This window comes from Rattus norvegicus, chromosome X (assembly GCF_021556685.1).
Source record: "Rattus norvegicus strain SHRSP/BbbUtx chromosome X, alternate assembly SHRSP_T2T, whole genome shotgun sequence".
Taxonomy (NCBI): domain Eukaryota; kingdom Metazoa; phylum Chordata; class Mammalia; order Rodentia; family Muridae; genus Rattus; species Rattus norvegicus.
The window spans coordinates 120781125-120794122 of NC_141554.1; the positions used below are offsets into that span (position 1 = coordinate 120781125).

Sequence of the window (12998 nt, forward strand, 5' to 3'; positions counted from 1 at the left end):
GGTAAAGAGAGCAGTTGACATATAGAAAAGCCCCTACGAAGGTCAAGGACAGCCTTACAATGAGTACTAAAAGTGTGTATCCATTTGGAGTCACCCTACATGATGGTGGGTGGTCAGGTCTTTATATTTCAGTCTTTAGCCATGCTAAATGTTAACTGTCCCTGACAAATCGTTCCGACGGACTTGAGAGAGGTAATGTCTTCCAACTAACAATATTCTTTGGAAAGCAGTTTGCAGCTGAAGATCATCAACTAGAAGTATTCTCATAAGATATGGGAATGAGCCTTGCAATCCTTACGGGGGATAATAGTAATGTTTCATAACATCCGTTCTGACGGCATTTCTTGGAATAATTATTTTATGAGATACTAATTGGTGTTTCCAGGGAAAAATGAGTTCTGCATCCAGATAGGTTTACCAAATAATAGGATAACTAGGTTTCTTTACTTCTGGAAACTTAAACATGTTCCGAGGTATGTAGCTTTTGCCTTAACTGAATCAAAGACATAGAAGACCCCCTACCAAATATCCATGTTACTATTTTGGACTTTGCAAAAGTCAAAAGATGCAGAAAAATTCTATTTGGGCATCCCAATGATCAAGGCCAACAGTTTGAAATGGGTCCAGAGAAAAACAAAATGCAGGGTTTTAATGACATTCTATAATATGTAACTTTCAAGGAACCAAAAGAGTTCCAATAGGAGGCTGGGGATTTAGCTCAGTGGTAGAGTGCTTGCCTAGCAAGCGCAAGGTCCTGGGTTCGGTCCCCAGCTCCGAAAAAAACAAAAACAAAAACAAAACCAAAAACAAAGAGTTCCAATAGAAGATTGAGTTTTAATAACAATCAAAATGTAAATAAGAAATACTCAAGTTAATAAAGTTTTAAAAAAATTGAGTTTTAAGCCAAGGGTGACTAAAGAATTGAAATCATATAAAAATTTACATGCCAAGACAGTAAATTTGAGAGTATGGTATACAAATTAAGGATATAATTAGAATTATGGAAGATTGTGTTTTATTTACAAATGCTTTTGTTTTTAGGACTGAATTGATTGAAAGAGAATGAGATTAGAAGAGGGAATGACTTATGTTCAATGGTCAAGGCTTGTGTCCTAGTTAGGATTAATAATGCTGCAATGAAGCACCTTAACCAGAAAGCAACTTGGGGAGGAAATGGTTTATTTGACTTACACTTCCATATCATTGTTCATCATCAAGGTAATCAGCACAGGAACTCAAACAGAGAAGAAATCTGCAGGCAGGAGTTGATGCAGAGGCCACAGATGGGGTGCTGTTTACTGGCTTGGTCATTATAGCTTTCTTGTGTGCTTGCTTAAATAACCTTGCTTGGACCACCAGCCCAGAAACAGTACCACTCACAATGGGCTGGGCCCTCCCTCATCAATAAATAATTAATAAAATGCCTTACAGCTGGATCTCATGAAAGCATTTTCTGAATTGTGGTTTCCCTCCTGTCTTAGGGTTTTACTGCTGTGAACAGACACCATGACCAAGGCAAATCTTATAAAGGACATTTAATTGGGGCTGGCTCACAGGTTCAGAGGTTCAGTCCATTATCATCAAGGCAGGAGCATGGCAGCATCCAGGCAGGCATGGTACAGGAGGAGCTGAGAGTTCTGCATCTTCATCTGAAGGCTGCTAGCAGAATACTGGTTTCTAAGCAGCTGGGATGAGGGTCTTAAAGCCCACACTTGCAGCGACACACCTGCCCCAACAGGGTCACACCTACTCTAACAGGTCACACCATCAAATAGTGCCACTCCCTGAGCCAAGCATATACAAACCATCATACCTCCTTTTAGAAGACCCCAGCTTGTGTTGACACTAGTCAAGACAACATGGAATGTCAGAGAAACTACTAAGTTCATACAAGTTAAGATGATTTATGATAATTTTATTTCTATTTCATATTGAGAGCTTCATATTTATTTTAGTTGTTTATTTTTTTACTGATCAGCTTTATTTATTTGCATATTATAGTCCACTCTCTCATTACAAGGGAGAGTCTAGTTCTTATATTCAAATGTCAGTATTTGCTGGTTGTGATCATACATGCCTATAATGTCAGTGGGGACGCAGAAGGAGAAGGATCAGGAGTTTAAGGCCATACAAAAACCAACTTGAGTTAAATGAAACTCTGTCTAAAGAAAATCAAAACACTGTGAGCACTTAATACAAATTATATTTAGGCAAAAGTATCCCTTAAGTTCATGTATCTCAGCAAACATCTTTAAAATTAGAATATCAATTTCAAAGCTATGAAGCTTCACATTAGATTGATTTTCATACATGATTTTTTATTTGTAAGTCATTTATGATACATTTTATGTAGATTAATAAATCTTTAAATTGCTATGATGCAGACTTATGAAAGTTCAAATTCTATGAACTAAAGTTTTTTTTTCTTTTTACATTTGACTGTAGATTTCATTTTCTTGGTTCCATAGAGGCCAACTATAATTTAATCTGGTAGGGAGAAGGTGAGAAATTGAATTCCTCTAGTTAAAACTTTTCTGTGACTGTGCGCCTAGCCCTTAATGGCTGAGCATGGTCTTATTGTAACTTGTTATTCTGTATTTGATTGATGTCCCTAGAAGATCTGCTCTTTTCTGAGGGAAGGTGAAGGAGGTTTGGATTCAGGGGAAATGGGAGGTGGGGGAGAGAGCTTGGGGTAAAGGGGGGAAGGAAACAGCAGTTGGGATCTAATGTATGTGATTTAAAAAGAAAAAAACAAAAGTTTTCTGGTTCAAGACCTCAATTTCCCAGGCTAAATATGCATCAATGAAGGTTATAAATTAAAGTTTATGTACAACCTCTATCCTCAAAGGCTCAGGGAACACTGTGGAAAGGTTGTAAGAAAGAATGTAAGAGTCAGAGGGTTGGGGAGGAACGCTGTGAAATACTCTTATTGACCTGGCTTAGCTGTTGCATACACAAACTCAGAGCGCCTTGTACTCATGGCTCCTTATACAAGACATGCAGAAGATTAAGGAATTGAAAATTTCCATTATGGAATTGGGAGTGGGTATGGAGGTCCTACCTCTAACTGAGGAGATGTTAATAGTTGCTGTGGGAGGGAGAAGCTCCTGGTAGGTTCTCCAGGCTTTAGTGGATAACCCCATACTCACGTGATGCTGCACAAATCAGACTCAGTGAATTAAAATAAATATATAAGAATATGGGAGGAGCAGAACCACCAGCTCCGTGTCGCATCCAGCCGACACACCTCGAAGCAAGAGAGCAACGTGGCAGGTCCAGCTAAGGGCAAGAATCTGTCCCTGGTGGTGCACGGACTTGGAGAACTGCCCAATCCCTGAGCTGGGCACAAATGATGTGTTACTAAAGATGCATTCAGTGAGGATCTGTGACTCACTAATGGGAGCATGGCTGAAGTGGGTATTTTGGTGTGAAAAAGCCAATGGTGCTTGAGCATGAAGCTGCTGGAACAGTCACAAAAGTAGGAGCGCCGGTGAAACATCTAAAACCAGGAGATAGGGTTGCCATTGAGCCTGGCATTCCCTGAGAAATAGATGAATAATTGCTGATACATCTGACGCCATTGATCTTCTGTGCCACACCTCTGTATGATGGGAACCTCTGCCACTTCTATAGGCACAGTGCTGACTTCTGCTACAAGCTTCCTGATAGTGTCACCTTTGAAGAAGGGGCCCTGATTGAGCCTTTCTCTGTGGGGATCTATGCCTGCTGTCCAGGTTCAGTTTCCCTGGAGAACAAGGTCCTTGTGTGTGGAGCTGGGCCAGTTAGAATAGTCACTTTGCTTGTGGCCAAAGCAATGGTAATGGTGACTGACCTATCTGCTTCTGGTTGACCAAAGTTAAGGAAGTTGGAGTAGACTTTACCATCCAGGTTGCCAAAGAGACCCCTTAGGAAATTGCCAGTAATGTGGAAAGTTTGCTGGAGAGCAAGCTGAAGATCACCATGGAATGCACTAGAGCAGAGTCCTCCATCCAGACCGGCATCTATACACTCACTCTGGTGGGACCTTGGGGATTGTGGGAATGGAGTCCGAGATGATCAATTTACCCCTAGTGCACACAGCTATGTAAGAGGTGGATATCAAAGGCATGTTTTGATACTACAACACTTGGCCGAGGGCAAATTCCATGCTTGCATCGAAGACTTTGAATGTAAAGCCCTTAGTAACCCATATGTTTCATCTGGAGAAGACAGATAAGTTTACCAAATAATAGGATAAATAATAGTTTCCTCTTTGAAACAGCGAAAAAGAGAGTTGGACTGAAAGTTATGGTCAAGTGTGACCTCAGTGACCAGACCCCTAAACGTGAATTGATCTATGCCCTCAGCCCACTCACTCAGCATCTAAGAGCTAAATGGCTGGAAGGGGAGGCCATTCATTGATGAACTTTCTCTTTGAATGGTAAAAATAATAAACTCATAATCTGAGAGCCTTACAGGAGTTGGCATACCTTAAAGACAGAAGTAGGGACACTGTGGGAGACCTTGTATCGAGAACGAGATGCTTTTACTATGGAAAGTCTAGCACAAAGAGTCTGGCAGATAGGTCCTGGGAATGCCGTTTTTCTAGTACCTTCTTTGGGTGAGGAGATGAAGCATGCCTTTGTCCATGTTCCACTGTGGCTGTCAGGGAGTGGGGCTGACTTATGAAGAAATGGTTTCATTAACAGGGAAGTGGCCCCAGAACTGTTCAGAGCACGGTGTTTCTCAAGCTAAGTGTCATTTTATTGGACCGGAATAAGAAAGGAAACTTGTCTTCTGGATCCAGGTAAGGAAGTGATTTGAGGACTAAGGCAAATCCCAGATGAAATACACTAGCTTACATTCCCAGATGTGGAAAGAATAAGGCCACTCAGCTCTGCCCAAAGACCACCTCTGCCTCAGCTCCTAAGAATTCTGTCCTTACATTTGCAAACTGGAGGCCCACCTTCCTAACACTGCTCATCCATGATGAGGAGCAGTACTGGTTGCTAGGCAACTAGGAAACTTCCACCCAGAGATCTTAAATCTTGCCTAACTCATACAGGAGAGCCACAGGAGGGCTTGAGTTTCCCAGTCACAGGATTAGACTCCTCTCCCAGGATCACTCACAGCCAATGATTGTCCCATAGGACCTACTCAGTTCTGGCATCAGAAGTTGCTCCCCTTCTCTGGGTAAGGCTGGTGATATTTGTTGGATGGGTAACACAGATGGGAATTAAATCATAGGCCATTTTTAAAAATAAGATTTGGGTCCAAATCACACTCTTCATGATCTTAAGATAATCAAGAAGAAGTGTACAGTAATGGTGATGTAACTTGGGCTGCAGTCTGCAATCTACCTCTTTAGCCATGAGTAGGGGACATGTGAAAAATAAAAGTCTGCTTGAAAAGATCATGACCAAAACCTGAGCTTTCTCAAGCTGCTTCACATAATAAATTCTGTCACTGGGAAAAAAATTAAAAGAATCTATGAAGCTGGGGGAGATGTGTTGGGGAGTACTTATGATCAAGGTACATTGCATATATGTATTTGAAAATATACCAAATTAATTTGCTTGTTTATACCGGTATTTCCTTGACTTCTCTCTCCTTTTAATATGTTTTTAAAAAACTGGCAGTATTGCTCAGTGGGTAAAGGCACAAATCTGATGACCTGAGTTTGATCCTCAGAATCCATGGAAACAGCAGGAGAGAAAAGGATCTCCAAAGTTATCTTCTGTCTTCTACGTGCCATGACGTTGTTGTACTCGCTTCTCCCTAGTGATAACAAATAAAATACATTTAAAAATTTCAGAAAAAATGCACAATATCTTAATAGTGTTCTGAAGTTGGGGAAATTATTTAATCTTTCCATGCTCCAGTTTCATTATTTTTACAAAATAACAATAGGATATACCTCAAGAAATCATTTGAGAAAGAAAGAAGTTAATGTGTACAATAATTTTATAACATTGAACTAACTTTAGAAATAATATTATCTAATCATATTTTTTAGTAAACACATGAAACCAGAAAGATATCCTATGGTCAGCAACTGGAAAAACAATAGTAACTCAAAATGACTTATGGACTCAGAGGAGTCTGTATCAAAATACCAGTTCCATTGTTCACATGATTAAACAAAAGAACCTTCAAATTTTATGGAACTGCATACACAGACGTAAATAGCCAAACTTGAGAAAAAAAGATCAAAGCAAGAGGCATCACATTATTTGACTTCACAATACCCTGCAAAGGAGAGGCAATCAACATATACTGACTACAACCAGACTATGAACCATGGATAGCCTAGATATAAAACCATACATCTACAATCAATTGACTTTGCTCAAAGAAGCTAAAAGTATAAAGTGGGGAAAGGCTAGCTGGAAAAAATGATACAGGCAGAGAAAAGAAAATAGAATTTTATAATCAGTTATACAAAAAAAATACTACACGGAGATGGAAGTGGTGCATGCTGGGGAGGATTCAGGAGGAGAAAGAGGATATACTCAGGAAGATATGAACATATTTTATTGTATATATGCATGAAACTCTATATTTAAATTTTTAAATAAACATATGAAAGACTATTCGAAAATTTTAGTTCAAGGAAGAATAAAACTTAACGTAATATTAAGAACCACTGACGGTTGGGGATTTAGCTCAGTGGTAGAGCGCTTGCCTAGCAAGCGGACGGCCCTGGGTTCGGTCCCCAGCTCCGAAAAAAGAAAAAAAAAAAGAAAAAAAAAAAGAACCACTGAGCAAAAAGTCAGGGAAATAGGTGTTTGAATGACAAAGTGGTGTTTGAATAACAATGTTACCACACACGACACAGGAAGAAAAAACTGAAATAGATGAGCATTCAAAGCACAACAGAGAAAACAGTGAAAAGTAGAGACACCAAAGAATGGGAAACATATTTGCATAGTATACAACTAATAAGGAGTTGATATTAGACTATATAAGGAACCCAGACAACTCTATACTCCAAACCACCATTTCCCTCAAAAATACACAATGAAGAGCAAATAAATATATGTAAAAAGTCTTTAACATCACTAATCTTTGGAGTCCCACGCACATACTATCACCACCACTACCACCACATCAAGTTAGGCAAGGATGGTATAGGACAATGGTTGGTGGTTCAAAGTCAGCCTGGGATACATAATGAAAGACATGGCAGCCTAAGCTACAAAGACAGACTGTGTCTCAAAAATCCCAAGCCAAAACTGACCAACCAAATCCAAATAAGAATTACAAAACTACAATATTATATTCCCAGTAAAAATGGCTAACATTAAAAAAATAACAAGACAATTTTGGGATAAGCAACAGCAATGTAACTGAGTGTAAGTCCTGTTCAATAGGAGAGAAACAATGCTTGGTGCTGTGAATCTAGTCAACTACCGATATACGTAGTAAGGTCATGAATCTTAGGAGATAACCTAGTCTTGCCACTTTACTAAACTAGTGTAATTCCTAACTGCTTATTATTTTTTTCAAGATTTATTTATTATATATAAGTACACTGTGGCTGTCTTCAGACACACCAGGAGAGAGCATCAGATCTTATTACAGATGGTTGTGAGCCACCATGTGGTTGCTGGGATTTGAACTCAGGACCTCTGGAAGAGCAGTCAGTGCTCTTAACTGTTGAGCCATCTCTCCAGCCCTTAACTGCTTATTCTTATATCCCCAGGTAAGTTTAGCTCCCTGACTTCATCAAAGAAGTATGCCTTTTGTTTTTGCAGTAGGCAGAACTCAATAGAGAAATCCTGTTCAAAATTCAGGGAACAACTGACCATGGAGTGCCCAGCAGTAACTGATACATACACGATAACCTAACAACTAAGGCTCAGGGAACATTGCAGAAGAGGGGACAAAAAGATTGTAAGAGCTGGCAGACAAGGAAGCCTGATATAAAATAGTGTTTTCTATGTATGATAGTGAAACTGCACGCATGAAATCTCAAAATATGGTCACCTAAACAAGGTCAGCACAATGACTATACCAGTTGACCTAGCAACATGGATAGGGGAAATCTCACAGGGCCCAATCCCTAGATGGAGAGCTATAGAAAATTAATGACTTCTGAGAGAGGAAGTCTATCTGAAAGATGAAAGAGGTTCCTAATTGGTAATTTAAGCACATATACATATGAGTAACAACAAACAGACTCAACATAATACACATGCACACATAGAAACACACACACACACACATCTTTAATCTTAGCAACTGGGAATTAAAGGTAGATGTTTATCCATGTTAAGGTAGATGTTCAAAGACATCCTGCTTTACATAGTAAATTCCAGGCCAGATAGAGTTAAAGTATTCAAAAAAATCAATCAAGCAAGCAAGCAAGCAAGCAAGCAAGCAAACAAACAAAAAGAAAACAACCAACCAATCAAACAGCAAAACAACCAAAACCAAAACCAAAAAGAACATACTCACACCATAAGGATGTAGATACTTACCATCAAGCTGCTGTCCAGAGGTATCCCAGAGATCCTCAGTCTGGGCTACTTTCACTGCTCTTGGTTTCTCACAAGAACTTGTTGTTTTGTTATAGTAGATGCATGCATGCGTGTGTGTGTGTGTGTGTGTGTGTGTGTGTGTGTGTGTGTGTGTCCCTGTCTGTCTGTCTTTCTATGTGTGTGTGAGAGAGAGTTGGTGTGTGTATGTGTGTCTGTCTATCTGTATATAAAACAATAGTAATTAAAGAAGAGGTCATGAATATGAGAGGGAATGGCAGGCAGCACAGAAAGACTTGGAGTGGGAAAAGGACAAGGTAGAGAAATTTTAAGTATATTATTAAATATGAAATTCTTAAAAATGAAATAAAACTAATAAATAAGCATGCATATGAAAATAAAAATTAAAGCTATAAGAGTAGATATAGCGCTTCTTGTTCAAGAGGTGGCAGAACTAATTATATAATCAGGGAGGGGATTCACAGAATATTAAAAACAGTGATGCCCGTGAAGGTGGTTTCAAGCTAATGACATTCAAATTGACTTTACAAACCTTTGTTGAATTCAAAACTGTACATTTACATTCTATATTCTGTTTCTCTGATGGTGAATCTTGGAAGAAATCTAGTTTCTTTTGCAATGCCTATCTTGTTAATAATAAACTGTGTGTGTTTAGGCATGTAACTGTGTATTGGTATTATTATATGATTTAAAGTCTTCTTTTGGAGTAAATAGAACCTATCCACCAAAACATGCCCAGAATAAATTTGATAAATGAAAGGAAACCTGACAAATCCCTATTATCCAGCACTTAGGAGGATGGCAAGGATTACAAGTTCCAAGCCAGCTTGATCTATACTGTGAGTTATAGGCAAGTCATGGCTTCACAGTAAGACCCTGTCTTTAAAAAATGACTGAAGATCACAAATGCTTATAGTGAATGTGAGAAAAGAACTCTCGAACACCTTTGGTAGAAATATGTTACTAGAGCCACTGTAGAAAAGTGTGGTGTTTTCTAAAATTTGAAAATAGAGCTACCTTCAATTTTACTACTACAGGATATGAAATTATGAAATAAGTATTTCAGGAGACATCTTATGCTTGTCATAGAATTGCTAATGAGACTCAATAAATGTACACAATGGAAATCTATTCAGTCATATAATTATGAAATCTTTACGTTGCCAACCCATGAATGGAAATGGAGACTGCTAGGCAAAAGTAAAAGAAGCCAGGCACAGAAAAGTAAGTACCACACAATCCTGTCCATATGTGGAGTAGAACATATGATGATTAATAGTGGCCAGGGAAAGAAAGCAGCCGAAAGAATAGAGACCATTTGGAAAATGACTACTAACATACATAGACAAGATCAAGAAGCTTAAAGTTGCTACTGCAGAACACATTGCATGATGGATAACCTTTCTATGGTGTGCATTTCAAGGTGAGAGAATAGTTTTTCAACACCTTTTCCAGAGAGAAATGACCATGGGTTTATAAAAACATTTAGCTTTATTTAAACAAATGATTGTGCAATGTATACGTGTATTGCACATTCATTACAAGGTCCTGCCAAAGAGGTCATGCGTATGAGTTTGTTTTAATTAAAAACAAGAATAGATGCATTCAAAGCATAACTCAGCGATAAAGCATTTTCTTGGCATGCACAAAGATCTAGGTTTGACCCCTGGCTCCAGAAAGTGGGAAATGGAGAGGAAGAACAAAGAAATCATGTAACATGTACTGTCTTAAAAGTTAATACAAAATTTGAGTGCTTTCACTATAAAGAAATAACTATTAGTACATATATTTATCATTTATTCTTATTTAAGAATTCTCCCATGTGTGTCTATCAAGACATCGCAAGACACACCACTAGATTAACAATTTCACTTTATTTTATTTATCAGTTTAAAACAGACCTTAAATTAAGACCGAACCTTATGTATTATTGTTAAAAATGAGCAACATGCCATACATGTTTTTATCCACACTTTTAATCTTAGCAACTGGGAGTCAAAGGCAGATGTTTCTCTACGAGTTCAAAGCCATTCTGCTCTACATAGTAAATTTCAAGCCACATAGAGCTACATGTTCAAAGTGTTCTCCAAAAGAAAGAAACAACAAACAACAATAAACAAAACAAAAAATAAATACCCCCTCAAAACTAAACAAACAACATTTCACATCATGAGGATGTAAGATACTTGCCCTTACATTGTTGGTCGGAGGTATCCCAGAGATCCACAAAACAATGCAGGGTATTGTTATTGCTATTGGTTTCTCACAAGAACTTGATAATAAGACCCCATTGTCCTGTTAGATACTGTACTCCCAGGTCATGGAGAAACCGCGTTAGTACTGACCAGGAAGATTTCTCCCTCATAGCCATCTCTCACAGTACTTACTGGTAAGTGCTATTTAGGTTTCTGGGAGGAAAATTCATCAGTAGTCTTACTCAGCTGTGATCCGTATGGAATGCACTAATAATCTAATAATGGGTGGCAAGATATACCCATTGGTGAAACAGTGGCACAAATGTTATAGAGGTAACCAACTGTTTTCTGGACACTCTACAGAAGGAAAAGCATGCCTGTTTGGGATGCTCAAAGACCCCACGGGTGAATAAACTACTATTGCTCTGCTAACTGAACACAGTATCAAACGTCCCTCTCAATTCTTATCTGTCTGCTTTTAGACTAGTGTAGTCCCCATACCTCATCACTGGCAGGACCTGGTTAAAACAAAAACGTATACCTGGTCAAAGTGAAATTAATGACTGTGTATTAGTCAGCCACAATTCAGTTCCCTGATGCTCAGGGCCTATCACTGAAGAGATGGAAGAAAGATTATAAAAGGCAGTTAGGGGAGGACTGCTGTGAAAAATTGTCTTCTAGACACAACAGAACCACTGTACTCATGAAGTCACAGCAGATGTGGTTGCCTGAACAAGTTCTATACAGGACTAACTTAGTTAGCATGGAGGTGAAATAGGTTCATGAGCCCCCACCCCTACCTGATAAGCTATGGACAATTGATGGTAAGTTGACCTTCTTTCATGAATATCACGTATTTTACCTCTTTTATAGTTTAATAGATCTGTGTCCATTTAAATTTAAATTTACATTTGCAAATATATATACATGCATATTTATATAATTTTGGACTAAAGTATAGCTTTATTTTTCAAGACTAATAAATTGTTTCATAAATGACTATTGTTCACATTTGTTTGTGGATAGTTAACTGAGTTCTAAAAATGTTTCTTTTCACCCTCAGAATGGAAATGTTTTCATTCCTGCAGCTTCAGAGCCTCAAAAAGAGTACATTTTTTTTTAAAAAAACAATGCCTGTTAAGGCTGTCCCAAATCTTTGTGTATAGTTTCTTTAGGATTTTCTTATTTATCCTCACATGCTTTTAAATTCTTTGATTTTCAGAGTCAGCTAATACAGTTCTAAAAATCAATGCACCATTTTGATTGCGATTACATAAATATATAGATTATCTTAGAGATTTACTTTTATATATCTTTAAATTTGCTTGTGTTTGCTGTGTTTTCATTCCCACTCTAATTAAATTTTTCTTGTGTATAGACTGAATCTTTCCTTTTTCTAAAAGTGTCATATTTTATCTACATGCTTCTCCATACCTATATTTATTTTTCATTAGTTATTTGTATATTTCATATTCTATTGCCTATATTTGCTATTTTGTACTAGAGAGTGCTATATGATTTTTTAAAAATTTTTCACAGAAGTAGTCATTTGGGTAGTTAGTTTTTCTTTTCCCTTATATTATTCATTTCTTATTTAATCTTTGGTAATAGTATTTTTCTGCTGATTTTTCAAGTTTTATTAGGAACAAAATAATTTAATTCTTCACACTAAATAGAAAGATTTTTATAGCTACAAATGATTATGAATATAGAAATGGAATATTTGGTGATTTGACGAATTGGTGAAATGAAGCCAGGCAGAACCCCAAGTGAAGTTGTAAGGACACCCACAAAATGTTCAACCCAAAATTTATCCACTTTACAAGAAAGGCAGGGATGGGGGATGGAGCAGAGATTGAGGGAATAACCAACCAATAACCAGCCCAATTATAGACCCATCCCATGGACATGCACCAATCCCTGACAGTATTAATGATACTCTGTTTTGTGTGTAGACAGGAGCCTAGCATGGCTGCCTTCTAAGAGGCTCTAACTAGCAGCTGACTCAGAGGGATGCAGACACTCACAGGCAAACTTTGGAGGGAAGTCGAAGACTCTTATCGAAGACTTGGGGGAAGGATTGAAGACCCTGAGGGGATAAGAACTCCACCGGAAGACCAACAGAGTCGACTAACCTGTACCCTTGGGGCCCCTCAGAGACTGAACCACCAACCAAAGAACATAGACAGGCTGGGCCTAGGACTACTTGAACATATGTAACAGATGTGCAGCTTGGTCTTTATGTGAGTTCGGAACAACTGAAGCAGGGGCTCTCCCAAAAGCTGTTACCTGACAGTGGTATAATTCCCTAACTGGGCTGCCT

At 38.2% G+C, this 12998-nt stretch overlaps 1 pseudogene; it reads left to right on the forward strand.

Annotated features, from left to right (window-relative positions):
• The first annotated feature begins 463 nt into the window (after positions 1-463).
• Sord-ps1 (sorbitol dehydrogenase, pseudogene 1) lies at positions 464-4401 on the forward strand (annotated as a pseudogene).
• Positions 4402-12998: the final 8597 nt, after the last annotated feature.